The sequence below is a fragment of the Colius striatus genome, chromosome 2, assembly GCF_028858725.1.
Source record: "Colius striatus isolate bColStr4 chromosome 2, bColStr4.1.hap1, whole genome shotgun sequence".
NCBI classification, from domain to species: Eukaryota; Metazoa; Chordata; class Aves; order Coliiformes; family Coliidae; genus Colius; species Colius striatus.
This window is the reverse complement of record NC_084760.1, coordinates 91,998,979-92,012,333: the sequence shown is the minus strand read 5'-3', so window position 1 is coordinate 92,012,333 and position 13,355 is coordinate 91,998,979.

Here is a 13,355-nt window from a genome sequence, read left to right as displayed (position 1 = left end):
ATGTATCCCAGCGTGGTCAGCGCTGGTGTAGGTGGGAGGCTGTTGTCTGTTTGCAAGGGCTTGAATTTTTGGCAAGACACAAATGTGTGGGTCTACCGTGCACAAAAGGTAGAAAGGTAAAATAAAGGCAAAAGGCAAAATAAAAGACCTGGCACAACTATCAAGCACCTTCCTCAAATGCTCAAGTTTTCTTTCCTATGAAACACATCTGAATCAGGGTATCTATGCTAATTAAGGAATAAACTCTTTATTCTGGAGCTCTCTTAAGACAAAGATGCATGTATAATAAATAACATGTGAACGGTGAAAAGCCATCTGTTGCTTAAGCGCTGGACTTGATAGTTGGACTAGGTGATTCCTCCCTTCCACTTTCATGTGGAAAGGTAAGAGAACTGAAAATACAGTTTTGTTCTAAGCTCTGTTTCAGATTTTGCCGTATGTGTGCTGCTAGAGACAATGATTTGTGGGCCAGAGTCACAATAGTGGTCGTGTGTTAGTCTTCTGAGCAGTTAGTTCAGAATATCCTGCCCCCATTTCCTCATATGCCTGGGAACAGTCATGCACCGAGCTCCAGGGGTTTGGAGGCCTGTCCTCACCTCCCAGGGATACTTCTGCTGAAGCAGAAATGTACTCTGGAGGAGTGCCAAGGACCAGGGCTTTCAGGCCCCAGGGAGAGTTGGTGGCCCAGCAATGCAAATGGGAATTTACCGATTCCTTTCTCTGCTTCTAGGGCTAGGCTGTATGGGCATACTTGTAGTCCTGTGTACATACAGGCTTATCAGTTGTTCTGTGGACAAGATGTGTGGTTCAGCATCTGTGTTTTTTTTTTTTTTTTCCCCCAGGAGAATACATTCATCTTTCCAATTGCTGGACTGGACCAACATGTGTCACAGAACAAATTTGAAATGAAAAGTCAATGGATATAAGGCTTCTATATACTTCCTCGCTTGTGAATTTGTGTCATATCAAAGCCCTTCTCTGAAATTCAGTCCCTTAGTTCCCATTGCTGCTTCAGGTTTTGAACATGGATTGCACAAGCAGCTGCAGTTCTATGTACTCTGGTTTTGTTGTCTTCAACTGTCAAACTGCTAAGGGTCCTGCATACACGCTAAGTTTTGAGTATCTACAATTTATGAGGTGAACAAAAATAGCTAATGGGACATAGGTGTGCTGCAGCCTCACTGTGTAAAATCTAACAATGGCTTTGTTTTCAGATAGTAAACCAGCTGAGTGTCTGTTTCTCAGATCTAGTTTCTGTTAGAAATGAGCCAGAAAAGAATCTGAAAAGTGACCAGTCTGGAATGCTGGAAAGCTGAGATTCTGCTTCCAGCCTTATGCTAGTAATTGGTAGAAGCCTTTCCTCCCGAAGTTGCTGCTGTAAAATTTTCCTGTACCACATTTCAGAAAGCTTGCAGGACAGATTTTGAGCAATGAAATCTTCTTCTGACACTGTTTCCATAGGCTTGCCCCCTCTCACCTCCTTCAGTTTTTAGATAGATGCTACTGTTTCTGAGTATGTTTCAGAGTATTGTCAGGTTTTCAAAGTGGTAAGTAATTCACTGCTTCAGATTCTTTACTTCCTTTCTCCTGAAGGACCAAACTGTCTTGCAGACCCTTGAAATCTCCCAGGCTTCTTTTGAGTAAGCTTGGACCCACAGTTCAGCTTTGTGACTGGGTTTGTCTCCTTTGCCGTTTTCCCTGCTTTTGACTGAGATTACAGCCTTCCTCAGGGTACTATCTGTTTTCTCTGGCTTTCCCAAATGTAACACATCATACAGAGCTGAAAATGAGTGGGTAGAGAATGAATGAAAATGTTTTGAATCTTGAGGATTTAGATTACACTTTGTGTAAAGATTTGGTTTGAGTCTTGTCTCTTTTAAATGAGCTCACTCCATAATAGTGCAAATATATCTACCACTGAGGTCCTGGCTAGCTAATGAAGGCTGACGCAGGTGATACTACATCCGTCAAACGCTGGCATCCAATCTGCATTCTAATGGCTTTGACAAATCCTCTCAAGCAGAATTGTCAAGCTGACTCCATGATCAAATGTGCCCAAAAGCTTTAAAAGCACCCCTGAGAATGTCAAATGGGACTGATGAGCTTAGATAGCATCTGCATGAGGGGATAAATTGTTCTTGAGTGTAATTCAAAAATCAGAACATTAAAGTATTGTAATCAAACTCCAAGTGAGCCTCTCTGTAGGGCATAAATATCAGCAGCTGCTCTTCATACATGACAAATCTCTTTCAAAGATTATACATGCCTATTAATTCTTCTCCTGACCAAAACTTACTTGAAGGATGGCTCAATCTGCTGTATAGTAGAGGAGATATCTTAAGTATCTTAATTCACTTAGGTAATTGATGTATTAATGCTTTTAGTGTGTTGGGAAATGCTTGTCCCAATTTACCTTGCTATTATGTGAGTAAATTTAGAAGTGACTCCTTTGTAATCTCCAGCCAGGACTGGCTGAAGGGCAGAGTATTTATCAAGACCATAATTTCTACAATGTGGAGCTGAACTGATTCAACTCCTGTGGAAAGACTGGGTCATTATTTTGGTATACTCAGAAGTAGGAAATAATCAGGATCAGGACACAGTGGCACTTCTGCCAAATAAATGATAAGAAAATCGGTCAGTTATGTTGGTAAATACAGGACTTAAACATCCAGTGGGATTGAAGGGAGGGTGATGAGTTTGTGTATATGAATCTGAGGCTGAATAAACCAGCAAAACATTTAAGTGGTGTCACTTTCAATGGTATTCAGAACTGTGTGCTGCAGTATTTGGCTTGTACCAGTCCCCAATTCTTCTCTTTGCCTTCAAAACACGTCTTCATTTAAGAGATGCACTGTCTTGCTGCTCTTCAGGAAGCCTCGTTTATTGTTGTACTGCTGGTTTTTATATTTTAAGTCTCCTCAGTGGTTCTCATTGTGAATGAGGAGAAGAACAGGGAGACATTCAATTCACTGAAATACAGGCCGGGTCATCTGCTGTGACCCAGAGCATGAAAACCAATGTCTTAAGACCATGTTCCTTATCAGCAGGATGATTCAAACACAGATTACATGGAATATCTTTTGCCTGGTATTTCTTAAGTCTTAGAGTGACTGCATACTTTCTGGGCTATTGAATGCATCTTACCTTTCAAAGTAGGGAGTAATTTAGATGTTTATCTTTAGATATTCTTAGTCTTTCAGTTAAGACAGTACTGGATGGTGTGACTGTGTTGTGGGTGTGTTTATGTAGCATTCTTGTTTGCCTGATAGCATTTCCTCTGCAGAGTGGAAAAGCTCTGAATCATCACTCCAAAAGAATCACAAAAAGAATGTATGAAATGTATCTTACCTACAGAGGACACAACTCTGGTGACCTTTCCACCAGTGCAACCCTAGGCAAAAACCTACTGAAAATTACACTTACCTTTTGCTTAATTGGCTGCTCTGGTGGAAGCAATTCTGGCAGTGGGATAAATCTGGCCAGTGGCAGACTTTTTTTTTCCTGTAAAAAATATTAATTAACTTTTCATTTAGTTCTATAGTTGAGGCAGAATTGCTTCAAGGTTGAAGGAACTAATATTAATATGGTACAAAAGATTATGGTTGGGAAATTTCTCTTTCAAATAGTTCTGAGAAAAAAAATGGTCAAGTCTTCAAGTAAATGAAAAATGATCCATTCCTATTTATGGTAAATAAATACTATGCAAAAGAAGCAACCCTAATAAAAATAAATGCTTTTAAAGACCGACTCAGCTATTGTGATTTTATAGCACAAGTGAACGAAACTTGTTTGGATTCTTCCCAGAATAAATATATATATACACTTTTAAAGCCCTCCGGAGAACAGAAGACGAATCAGTAGTAATGCAGAATCACTAGTTAAATCTCCAGTCCACCAGATACTTTTCTGTTAGAGTGCACATGGTCAGTCCTAAACTATTCTTATGCCTCACATACATGTTAAACATTTAGAGTCCTTGAACGTGTCTATGAAGCAAGAGTAGAGAGACTCAAGTTCTTCTTAGTGTAATAACCTGAGAAAGAAAGGCAAAGAAATATGAGTTTGCTTACACCCACCTCCTTAGACATGTCCTTGGGCTGAGTTCTCTACGAAGAGAATCTTGGTATATATCGTGGGATGTCTGCAAAATAGATAGCAATAAATAAATCATTCTATTTGGAAGACAGTACTTAAGAATGTGAACTGGAGAATAAATCAAAGCAGAGAGACTTTCTCTTTGGTGTTCTATTTTGCCTTTTTCTTTCCCCAGTGAATGTTTCTCAGTAGTCCCACCAAAGCGATGTTTTCACAAATCATTTGCTGAAAATCTCAGATCTGCTGTCTTTCCTCATGAGAACTGAGAATTGCAGACCCGAAAGTGGATCGTTGCAGCTCATGTTTAAAGCAGCAAGTAGGATGTCAAGGTAATTTTGAGACTAAGTTGTTGTTTCTAACTAAACCAGTGGTCACTTGTTTAAAATCAATCTGACGTGCTTAGTGAGAAGGAATAGTGCATTGCTGACTCCTCTGAACTCCTGAATTTACAGTTGTAATTGTATGACGTGAATCTAGGTTTGAGCTAATCTCCAGTTACCTCTTCTATTTTCATTTTACGCTTGTATGGTCTGCAATGACCCCCTCTAGACTGGTAGTTCTATAAATCTTTGTCACAGAGGGTCACTGGGTGTGAGGGAAAAGAAGAAAAACCTATGAACAAAAAGAAGTCAAATATACTTTCTGCACTAGATATTGTGCCAGAGGTAAATGTGCTTAATCCCATGTGATGTAGCTGGTGCAGATGGCGCCACTAAATATGTAAACTAGTAGAGGTTTGTTAATTAGTTTATAGATGCACTTATAGGAACGATTTGATTCAGGAAGAGCTGATCAATCAAATTTCAGCTGAAGAAATCCCAGAGTGACCCTTTCCTCTTGACCTGCTGGGGAACAGGTTAGAAAATACCAATAACACCAGCAATTGACTATTGCAGTGTGCATTTGGTGTCCTCTGTTTGGGTTTAGGAGAAGCAGGGAGGGATCGCTTTTTCCACCTCAGTTAGAATACTTCTTCTGTTACAAATACATTTTTGCCAAGAGAACAAATACCTGAAAACTCACAAGTCTAATAAATTTGAAGATTAGTTAGATGAAAGTTCCAAAGCGCTTGGTCCCTGACCGCAGTGTTTTGGTGAATTGACAGAGTCTGAGAACCTTTATCTCATCCCTCTGACCTAGATTTATTCCTTTAAATGCCTTCTTCAGGCTCATTCTCCCAGTCTCATTTTAGCCTTACTCTTGTGATGCAATAGAAGGAAGCTTGAAGCTCATGTTCTCTTTAAGCATTACTTGGAAAAGGAGCATCAGTGAGACTGATGTTTGGATCAGTGTGTTTTGGCCCAGCCTGGATTAACGTGTAGATGTTTTTCTACTACATAGTGCTCAAATACAGAGGCTGGAACACTGTTTGCATGAGTTTTGAATGCCTTATCATCAGTTTTACTCATGCTGATGGGCACTGCCTGATCCAAGGAGTCACAGATTTGTGCTATCAGTCCTCAGCAGTAGAAGGATGCAACACTTTGTCCTTGAGGAAGCTTTTTCCTTAGATACTCTTTACACTTGGATGTAGCTGTCAGACTTGAGATGATCACCTTATCTGACAGTGGTTACCTTGCACGTCTCTGTGGATGTATCTTAAATTCTGAGTGCTCCTGCACAGGTGAAGGCACTTTTGTACTGCTGGCAGCATTAATTGTGCCACATTGTAAATGTGGAATCTTTTACACAATTAACAGGATAGGTTGATCTTGGCAAAGCTCTTCTGACTGATAAGTTCAGTTGGTCCCTATATTAGAGACAGAGCTATGGTACATCAGACAATTGATGTACTTTGTGGGGGATGAGTAATTTACATGAGTTGTGTAGCAGGTCAGTGCAGAAGTGAAGGACAGAGTTTCTTTCTTCTGGTAGCAAATCCAAGCAAGTGATGTGCTGTGTTTACACTGTGAAGCCCAGATCCTGCCTTGTACTATGCTGTTCTAATCTGTGCTAGATGACAATCTGAGCCTATGACAATTCTAAGCTGATGATTTTAAATAATTCGAGTCATCTAATTCAGAATCTGGACGTTTTTTGAGGTGCTTACGTTTCAAACTGGACTGCTTATGTTTGACATCCTTTCTGTCTTGCATAGCTTCTGCTGGATGGAAAAAAGAATTTGTCTTTTTGGGATGCTCTTTAGTGAAAATAATTCTTTATGTCTGAATGTACAAGAAAACTATAGGTGATCCCATCAGAAAAATCAAGTGCTCCCCTCTGGTTTTCATTTTTGCCTCAGGAGCAAGGGGAAGAAAGTGAGACCTTTTCAGAGCTCTAATTTGCACTTGTCCGATAAAATCATGAGACTTGAATTACACACTGAGGTTGAAAATGTTGTTGTGCAGGAAAGGACATAATCTAAACCTGTCAGAATTGGTATCTATAAAACTGCACGTATGATAAGTCCAAAGTTGCTATCAAAAAGAAAATAAGGGAGATGTTTTTGATAGCCAAAGTGTCACATCTTGCAGATTTAGAGCAGGATGAAGTGATTTTCTGACCTCCATGCTAATCACAGGGGCCAAATAAGTCTTTTTCCCTGTATAATCCCACCTGCTTTTCTCTGACACTCCAGAGAGGGCTAGGCAGCTGATAATGTATACTATCACTAATCTGCCGAGTCACATACATTATGAAGCTCAGCATTTTGCAGGTTGCTGTCTGTCATTAAAAAAAACCCCAAAACCACAATAGCACAATACATGAAGACTCTATTTGCCTTTTACTATTTATCTTCATCGTTTCACAGACTTTTATCAGCAGTTCTGCTGAATAATAGCTGCAAGAAAACATTATGGAAGTGTATCAGGGGACTCTATCTCAGAATTACCAGTTATGCTACCTAATAGATACATACTTCTGGCAACACAGTCTGTCTATCAAAGCATCTGTAGACAAGAATTTCTTTGAAGCAACTGCCCAGGGAAGGTGTTTTTCATGATCTTGAGGAGGGAGGGAGCATAGCAGGTTGAGAGTCGACATGGAGCTGTGTGTAGGGTTTTTTTGACAGATGTTAAATGCAGGATGAGATCTTGGGAGGTGAGAATGTGGAGCACAGGGAGTTTGTGAGCAATGTGTGAGGCAGGTCATATGAGAAGATTGCAAGTATGTATTGAAGAAATTGGAGAAATTATTTCAAGCTCTGCCAAGCTGTGTGCAACAGCCTATGTAACACTAAAGAAACTTACAGTATCCATTGAACTCATTTGCAAATAATCTGCATGAAAACTCTATAGGTTTAACACTGCTTGTCAGCTCTAACAAATGGAGTCACTTGCTCATGTGTAAGGTCATAGCAGGTTGCTTCTAACCCTCTTAAACCTGCCAACCCAGTACGACAATTATTCAAGGAGAATCACGGGAACAATGGCACTGCAATCACAGAATTGTGATTGGGAAGGGATTAAGGGTTGGAAGGGACCTTGAAAGATCATCTAGTCAAACCCCCCTGCCAGAGAAAGACCACCTAGAGTAGGTCACACAGGAACTTGTCCAGGTGGGTTTGGAATGTCTCCGGAGAAGGAAATTCCACAACCCATCTGGGCAGCCTGTTCCAGTGCTCTGTCACCCTCAGAGTGAAGAAGTTTTTCCTTCTTTGGAACCTCTTATGTTCCAGCTTGCACCCCTTGTCTTATCACTGGACATCATTGAGAAGAGCCTGGCCTCATCCTCCTGACACCTGCCCTTTATGTATTTGTAAACAGTAATGAGATCACCTCTCAGTGATCCTATTTGTTAAAGATATACTTCCCAAACTGAGTTCTTGTCTTCTGGGACATTAGGTAGGTAGACTTCCATCCTGAAATATCTTCTACAGCCTGTTCACTCTCTCTTTGTGCTCTAGCAATCAGATTCCCCCGTCCATTCTTACAGGCAGAATTTCCATTTATTATACATAATAAAATATGTAGTAGGAAGTTTTCATATGTGTTTAGGCATGCTATCAAGTGTAATGCACAGCCATTTAACAAGGAATGTCTACATTAGGAATCTTGCACAATGGAAGAGGATATTCTGTGTATGCATAGTTTTGTCACAGAGGAAAACATGAAGCAGAGAAGAAATGTGTGAAAATACCCAGGAGTCTGGTGGTGCAGGAACTAAAACTAATCTGCAAGGCTTTTGTTTGTCCGTCTGAGCATGTGCAACAAATACAGTTCTCATTACAATTCTCAACTGTGCAGTCACATGTTGTTTTCCCCTCTGATTGTTGAGCAGTGATAAGTATGGTACTTGTGTGGCTGCACAACAGCCTCTTTCATGAGCTGCAGGATCAAAAGGAAATAGTGTTATGTATAGTATTATACTGGGAAGTTCAGCCTAGAGAGGAGGCCATAGGGTGTGGCAGAAGCATCATGGTATGCACCATTTTGGCAGGAAGAGCCTGACCTGTATGCTGCAAAGTCAGTGTGAAGGGTAGCAAAAGATGTCACATGTATCTTTCAAAAGCAGATAAATTTAATTGGAGATGATAATGCCACAATCGCTTCCAGCCTTTCACTTCCACCCATGTGTCTCTGATCCTGCTACCTGAGCCACTTAGATTTCTTTATACTGAACATATGGCATGAAGCTGGAACACAAAACGTCCCACTTATATTTAAGAAAAAACTATTTCACTGTGAGGGTGATGGGGCAGTGGCACAGGCTGCCCAGGGAGGATGTTGAGTCTCCTTCCTGGAAAGTCTTCAAGACTCGCCTGGACATGTTCCTGTGCAACCTGATCTAGGTGGACGTGCTTTAGCAGGGGTTTGGACTAGATGATATCTAAAGGTCCCTTCCAACCCCTGCCATTCTGTGAACATCATGGATTTTCACTGCTTTTTTTGGAAACACATGTAACATACCTCAAGTTATTGGTAAGCACTCTCAGTCTCCTCATGTATTTCCATTTGGGGATTAAAAGGGACAAATTCCTGATTGTAGTGGAATTGACTTACCGCACTATGGTGGTGTGGTCTTGAACTCATCCATAGGTACTGGTTCAAACAGCTCAGCCTCTCAGTTTGATTTCCCTCCATCCATTTCCTTTCCTCCTGTTTCTGTGGGTATATGTTTTAGGCAGTTGCTTCTCTACTGCACAGTAGAGAAAATATAGATATGAGAGGTGTCACATGCACGATGGCTGCTACCAGGGGCTCCTGTTCTGCTTACCGAGACATTCTTGTTGGTGTGGTGATTGACACAGGATAGTTAGGACCATGTATTGCTGAAGTTCTGTTCCCAGGCACTCTCTGCTCAACTCTGCTCTTTTGAAGTGGGATGCCTCTGTCAAAGGCAAGCTGCCTTCCTGAGCTTGGGAAATTATTAGGGGTTTGGGAGCTGCTTCCTTGGGCTGATGTTGGTATGGATGGAAAGCAAAGAAAGGGAGAAGAGGGTGAATAAAGAAGATGACGCAAGTAGGCCTGGTATGTGCTGTTCTCCCACCATCTCCTGGATGGAGACAAGCTGTGTAGCAATGTGCCTCAGTTTCCCTATCTGCACAGTAGGTATAACTGCATGTCTTTGAGAAGTGTAGGCAGAATGAATGCTTCCATTGCTTGGATGAAAAGCACTATGCACACCAAGTGTTTGCTACTGAGAAATTGATTCTGTTTCATGATGTTTGTAAACAACTAATGTTCTGTTCCTTTGCTATCTTGCCCATTACAGGGGTGAGAAGACATTAGCAAGGGCTTCTGTTTCCTTCCCTTAATGGCTCATTCCCTTGCTGTTGGCTAAGAAATCATTAAGCTTGTTCAGAAGAAGACTGTGCAGATTTGTTTTGGAAAGCTTCACAGAAATCTGTGGAGGACTTGTCTGAGCCCGGGGCATTTCCATATTGCGTATCCTTAATTGTATTAAACACTTCAGAGCCATCTGACGGATTGTCTCACAGTTCAACCATCTGGTCTGGAAATTTAGGCGAGCTTTACTTTATGGAGAAACTCCGAGTCACTTGCACTGGAGTGTCATTAGATGGCCCCTGGGCTGCTCTTTGATGGAGAAAGGCTAGTATAGTGGCACTGCTGATAGTATGTTGATTGAGAGAAACATAAGGTTTTAGGGGCTCATTAGTTTTGATTAATCAGGGTAAAAATACAGTTTTCTTGCCTTTCTTGTCTCTACAGAAAGACTAGTTACCTCCCTGCAGTCCAAATAATAAAAATTGGCCATTATTCTAGCTGCTTTGTATTTGTTATTATAAACCTACAAAGCCCATTCTCCTTTCAAAACAAATTATTGTTGTCTTTTAAGGAAGTTAGGACCTGTTTAGTTGATTACCACAGCACTCAGAAGCTTTGATGCACTTCCTCTTGCAACAGTGGTGTGAGGTGGGGAATATGGTTACCCTCAAAGTGGCAACACGAGGATGTAATGTAGGAGAAGGTGACTTTCAGTGAGGACTACACCAGCTGCATGAAAGCCATTTCAGTGCTGGTTTCATGCCTGCTAGCTCCTGTGTGCCCACTCTCTTTCCTCGATGCAGAGAAACTCTGTAAATAACTTACTAAGAGTTATTTGTCTCTCAGAGTGAGATTAGGTGCCATGAGGCCTTTCTTGTTCCCAGGCCAAGTATGCAGATATGGTGTTTTGGGCTCAGGAAAGCTCCTCTTTCAATGGGGTGCTTAGTAATGCCCTCTCACGTTGTAGTCACTGTGCCCTGTGTTGGCCAGCTCAGGGGGTCTGAAGATGTTGGCTTTTCATACAAGAAAGCTGAGCATTATGTTTTCATTCTCTTTTGTAATGATCTGTATTCAGTACCGGCAAGGGGCAAGGGGAGGCATGGTGACCAGTGCTGAAAGGAAGAGAGGCAGTTATAGAAATGTGTTCAGTTGCATACTGCAGCTATTACAGACTCCGTTTTTGAGATCATTTTGGCCAATAAACCAAGCATTTCTATTTAAAAATGTTTGAAGACTAGAGACGTGCTTGAATTTGTCAATTAATAGGCCCAAGAATACATGATATTTCCCAGAAATGCTGTGGATCACAGAAGGCTCTACAGGCCTGAATCACGAGAGAATAACTTTTTAAATTTATGGAAGGAGCCTAACTTTCAATTGGCTTGTAATAAAATCCTGAACTCAAACCTGGGTCATATCTGGAGATGGGAGGTCATCCCGTTCCTTGGAGTTCTAAGATACAAACTAAGTCCAATTGAGAAAATAACTTTGCTCAGCTACAACTTATACCCCACTGTCAGACACAGCAACAGTCAGCAATGACCTGTCTGGGTACTGCCAAGGTTTTCCCTGTCATGGCTGAATGTACAGGAGACTGTCTTACAGCTTGTGTGGGACATCAGAGATTGTGCAGCTTCCTGCTTCAGCTTCTGTATGTTCACTGTGTCATGGGATGAATGTTGAACTGCTTTTTTTCTTCCCTTTTGCTCCCCCTCTCTCTCCCTCTCTTACTCCTTTCTGGACTTTTCCTATTGACAGGGTATATTATTAGGGAACAGCAGTTTCATTTGTGCAACCAATCTAATCTGTCAGTCCTGCTATCGGTGTGTTGTGCTTGAGTAAGATTCATTACTTGTAAGACACAGTGAAATTCTTTGCGTTTTACCTGTTTAACCCTCTTCCTCTGATTAGGAAAAGTCTCAAAGTGATTGCTTTGTCTGGGGTGATCCCAAGATCAAAATCCATATTTTGATCAGTTCTGTATGGTGAGAGGGGCTGACTACTCCTGATTTCCTAGGGGTAATTCAAAAGCAATGCTCTGGAAATGAAATGACATTATTGAGTACTAGAGCTGGGCTAAACATGATCAGAGCTGAGCTGTTTCCCTCATCCTTAGTTAGGTGACATGGAAAACAATGCTAACTTGCAGCAGGGCTGCAATTTTTGGGGTGTTTTTAGTGTCGGAGTAAAAGAGACTGTGTTGGGTGAAGAGACTTTGTTCTGCCCAGTTTAATTTCTGGCTCTCTTACAATCTGCTGTTATTTTCTTCTGTGCTTCAAAAGGTGCAGTTTCAGGAAGAGAGTACAACAGTGGCTTGAGGCCATCTCTGCTTCTGTTCCTCAGCTTCTCAGCTGCTCAGGGGCCAGTTTAAATTAGAGCAGCCCCCGTGGGTGTCTTGCAGACGCTCTACCCAGCTGCTTCTGTTTCTGGAGCACAGAATGCTTCAATCACGCCTCCATCCCTGACATTGCCCCTGTGCCAAGGACAGAGATGGTGGCACTGTACAAATATATGCAGGCCCTGCGATGCTCTGTAGCTGCTGCTGTATTGCCAGAGCAGTGTGTGAAGACCAAAATGGGTCTCAGTTCTGTAAAATGCTTATATTATTACTTTGGATTGTTGCAAGGGTTGGAGTCTATGAAGTGGTGTTTCAGAACCCGAATTTTAATATACTGAAGGCAAGTTTTTCAGGGTGTAAGCATTGCAGCTAGACTTGAATTTCATGTGAGTTGGTCCAGCTCAACATGTAAATGCAGCCTCATTGTGCGTCTCAGTACAGCAATATCAGTGGTGGGAAACTGAAGAGAGGAAGAAATGGATGCATTGCTGAGCTGCCCACCCATTCCTAAAATGGATGTGCTGGACACCAAATAGGTTCTTCAAAGGTTTCAGGAAAGTAATAAAAAAATCACATTTCTATAAATCAATTACTTCAAAAAAATGTAGCATTTTTTTCTTGATTAAGAACTTGGCTATCAATAATTTTTGGGAGATATTTTGACAAGTGTGGCATTGCTTTAAAAAAAGAGAAGCTTCTGAGTTGCAGAGAAAAAGAAAAAAGAGGCCATTTTTCATGAAAGAACTGCACATGAAGCATTCTACCCAGATCTTAAGATTGCTTCAGTGTTTGGGTGAATTATTTATAACTGGGCTTTATTCAAGCTGGTATAGTTTTGCGCAATAAAAGGAATTTTCCACTACAGAGGCATGGAACGGGATTTTGCACTTCACAATCAACCAACCTGGTGTGGGTCTTCCAGTAAAACATCCTGTCTGAACACAAAATATCAGCACTAAGCTGGTTAAGTGGTACAGTGAACACTTCTCTCATTCTATAGATCTGGTTTGCCACTGTGTCACTGGCGTAAGGAAACATAAGGCAATCTCACAGTTGAGGGGTGTCATGCACAGGCACCTCAGGGTTGCTCTAGATTTCCTGGTGGGTTACAAGACTGGCCTGCAAGATGAGCTGATGCTCCAGACAACTTTTTGTTTTAATAGCCTCATTGCTTCAGCAAGACGCGTTGGCCATGACCAAATAGTGATTTCCTCTTCCAAACCAAGATTAAGTCGTGCTTCCCTTTGCCC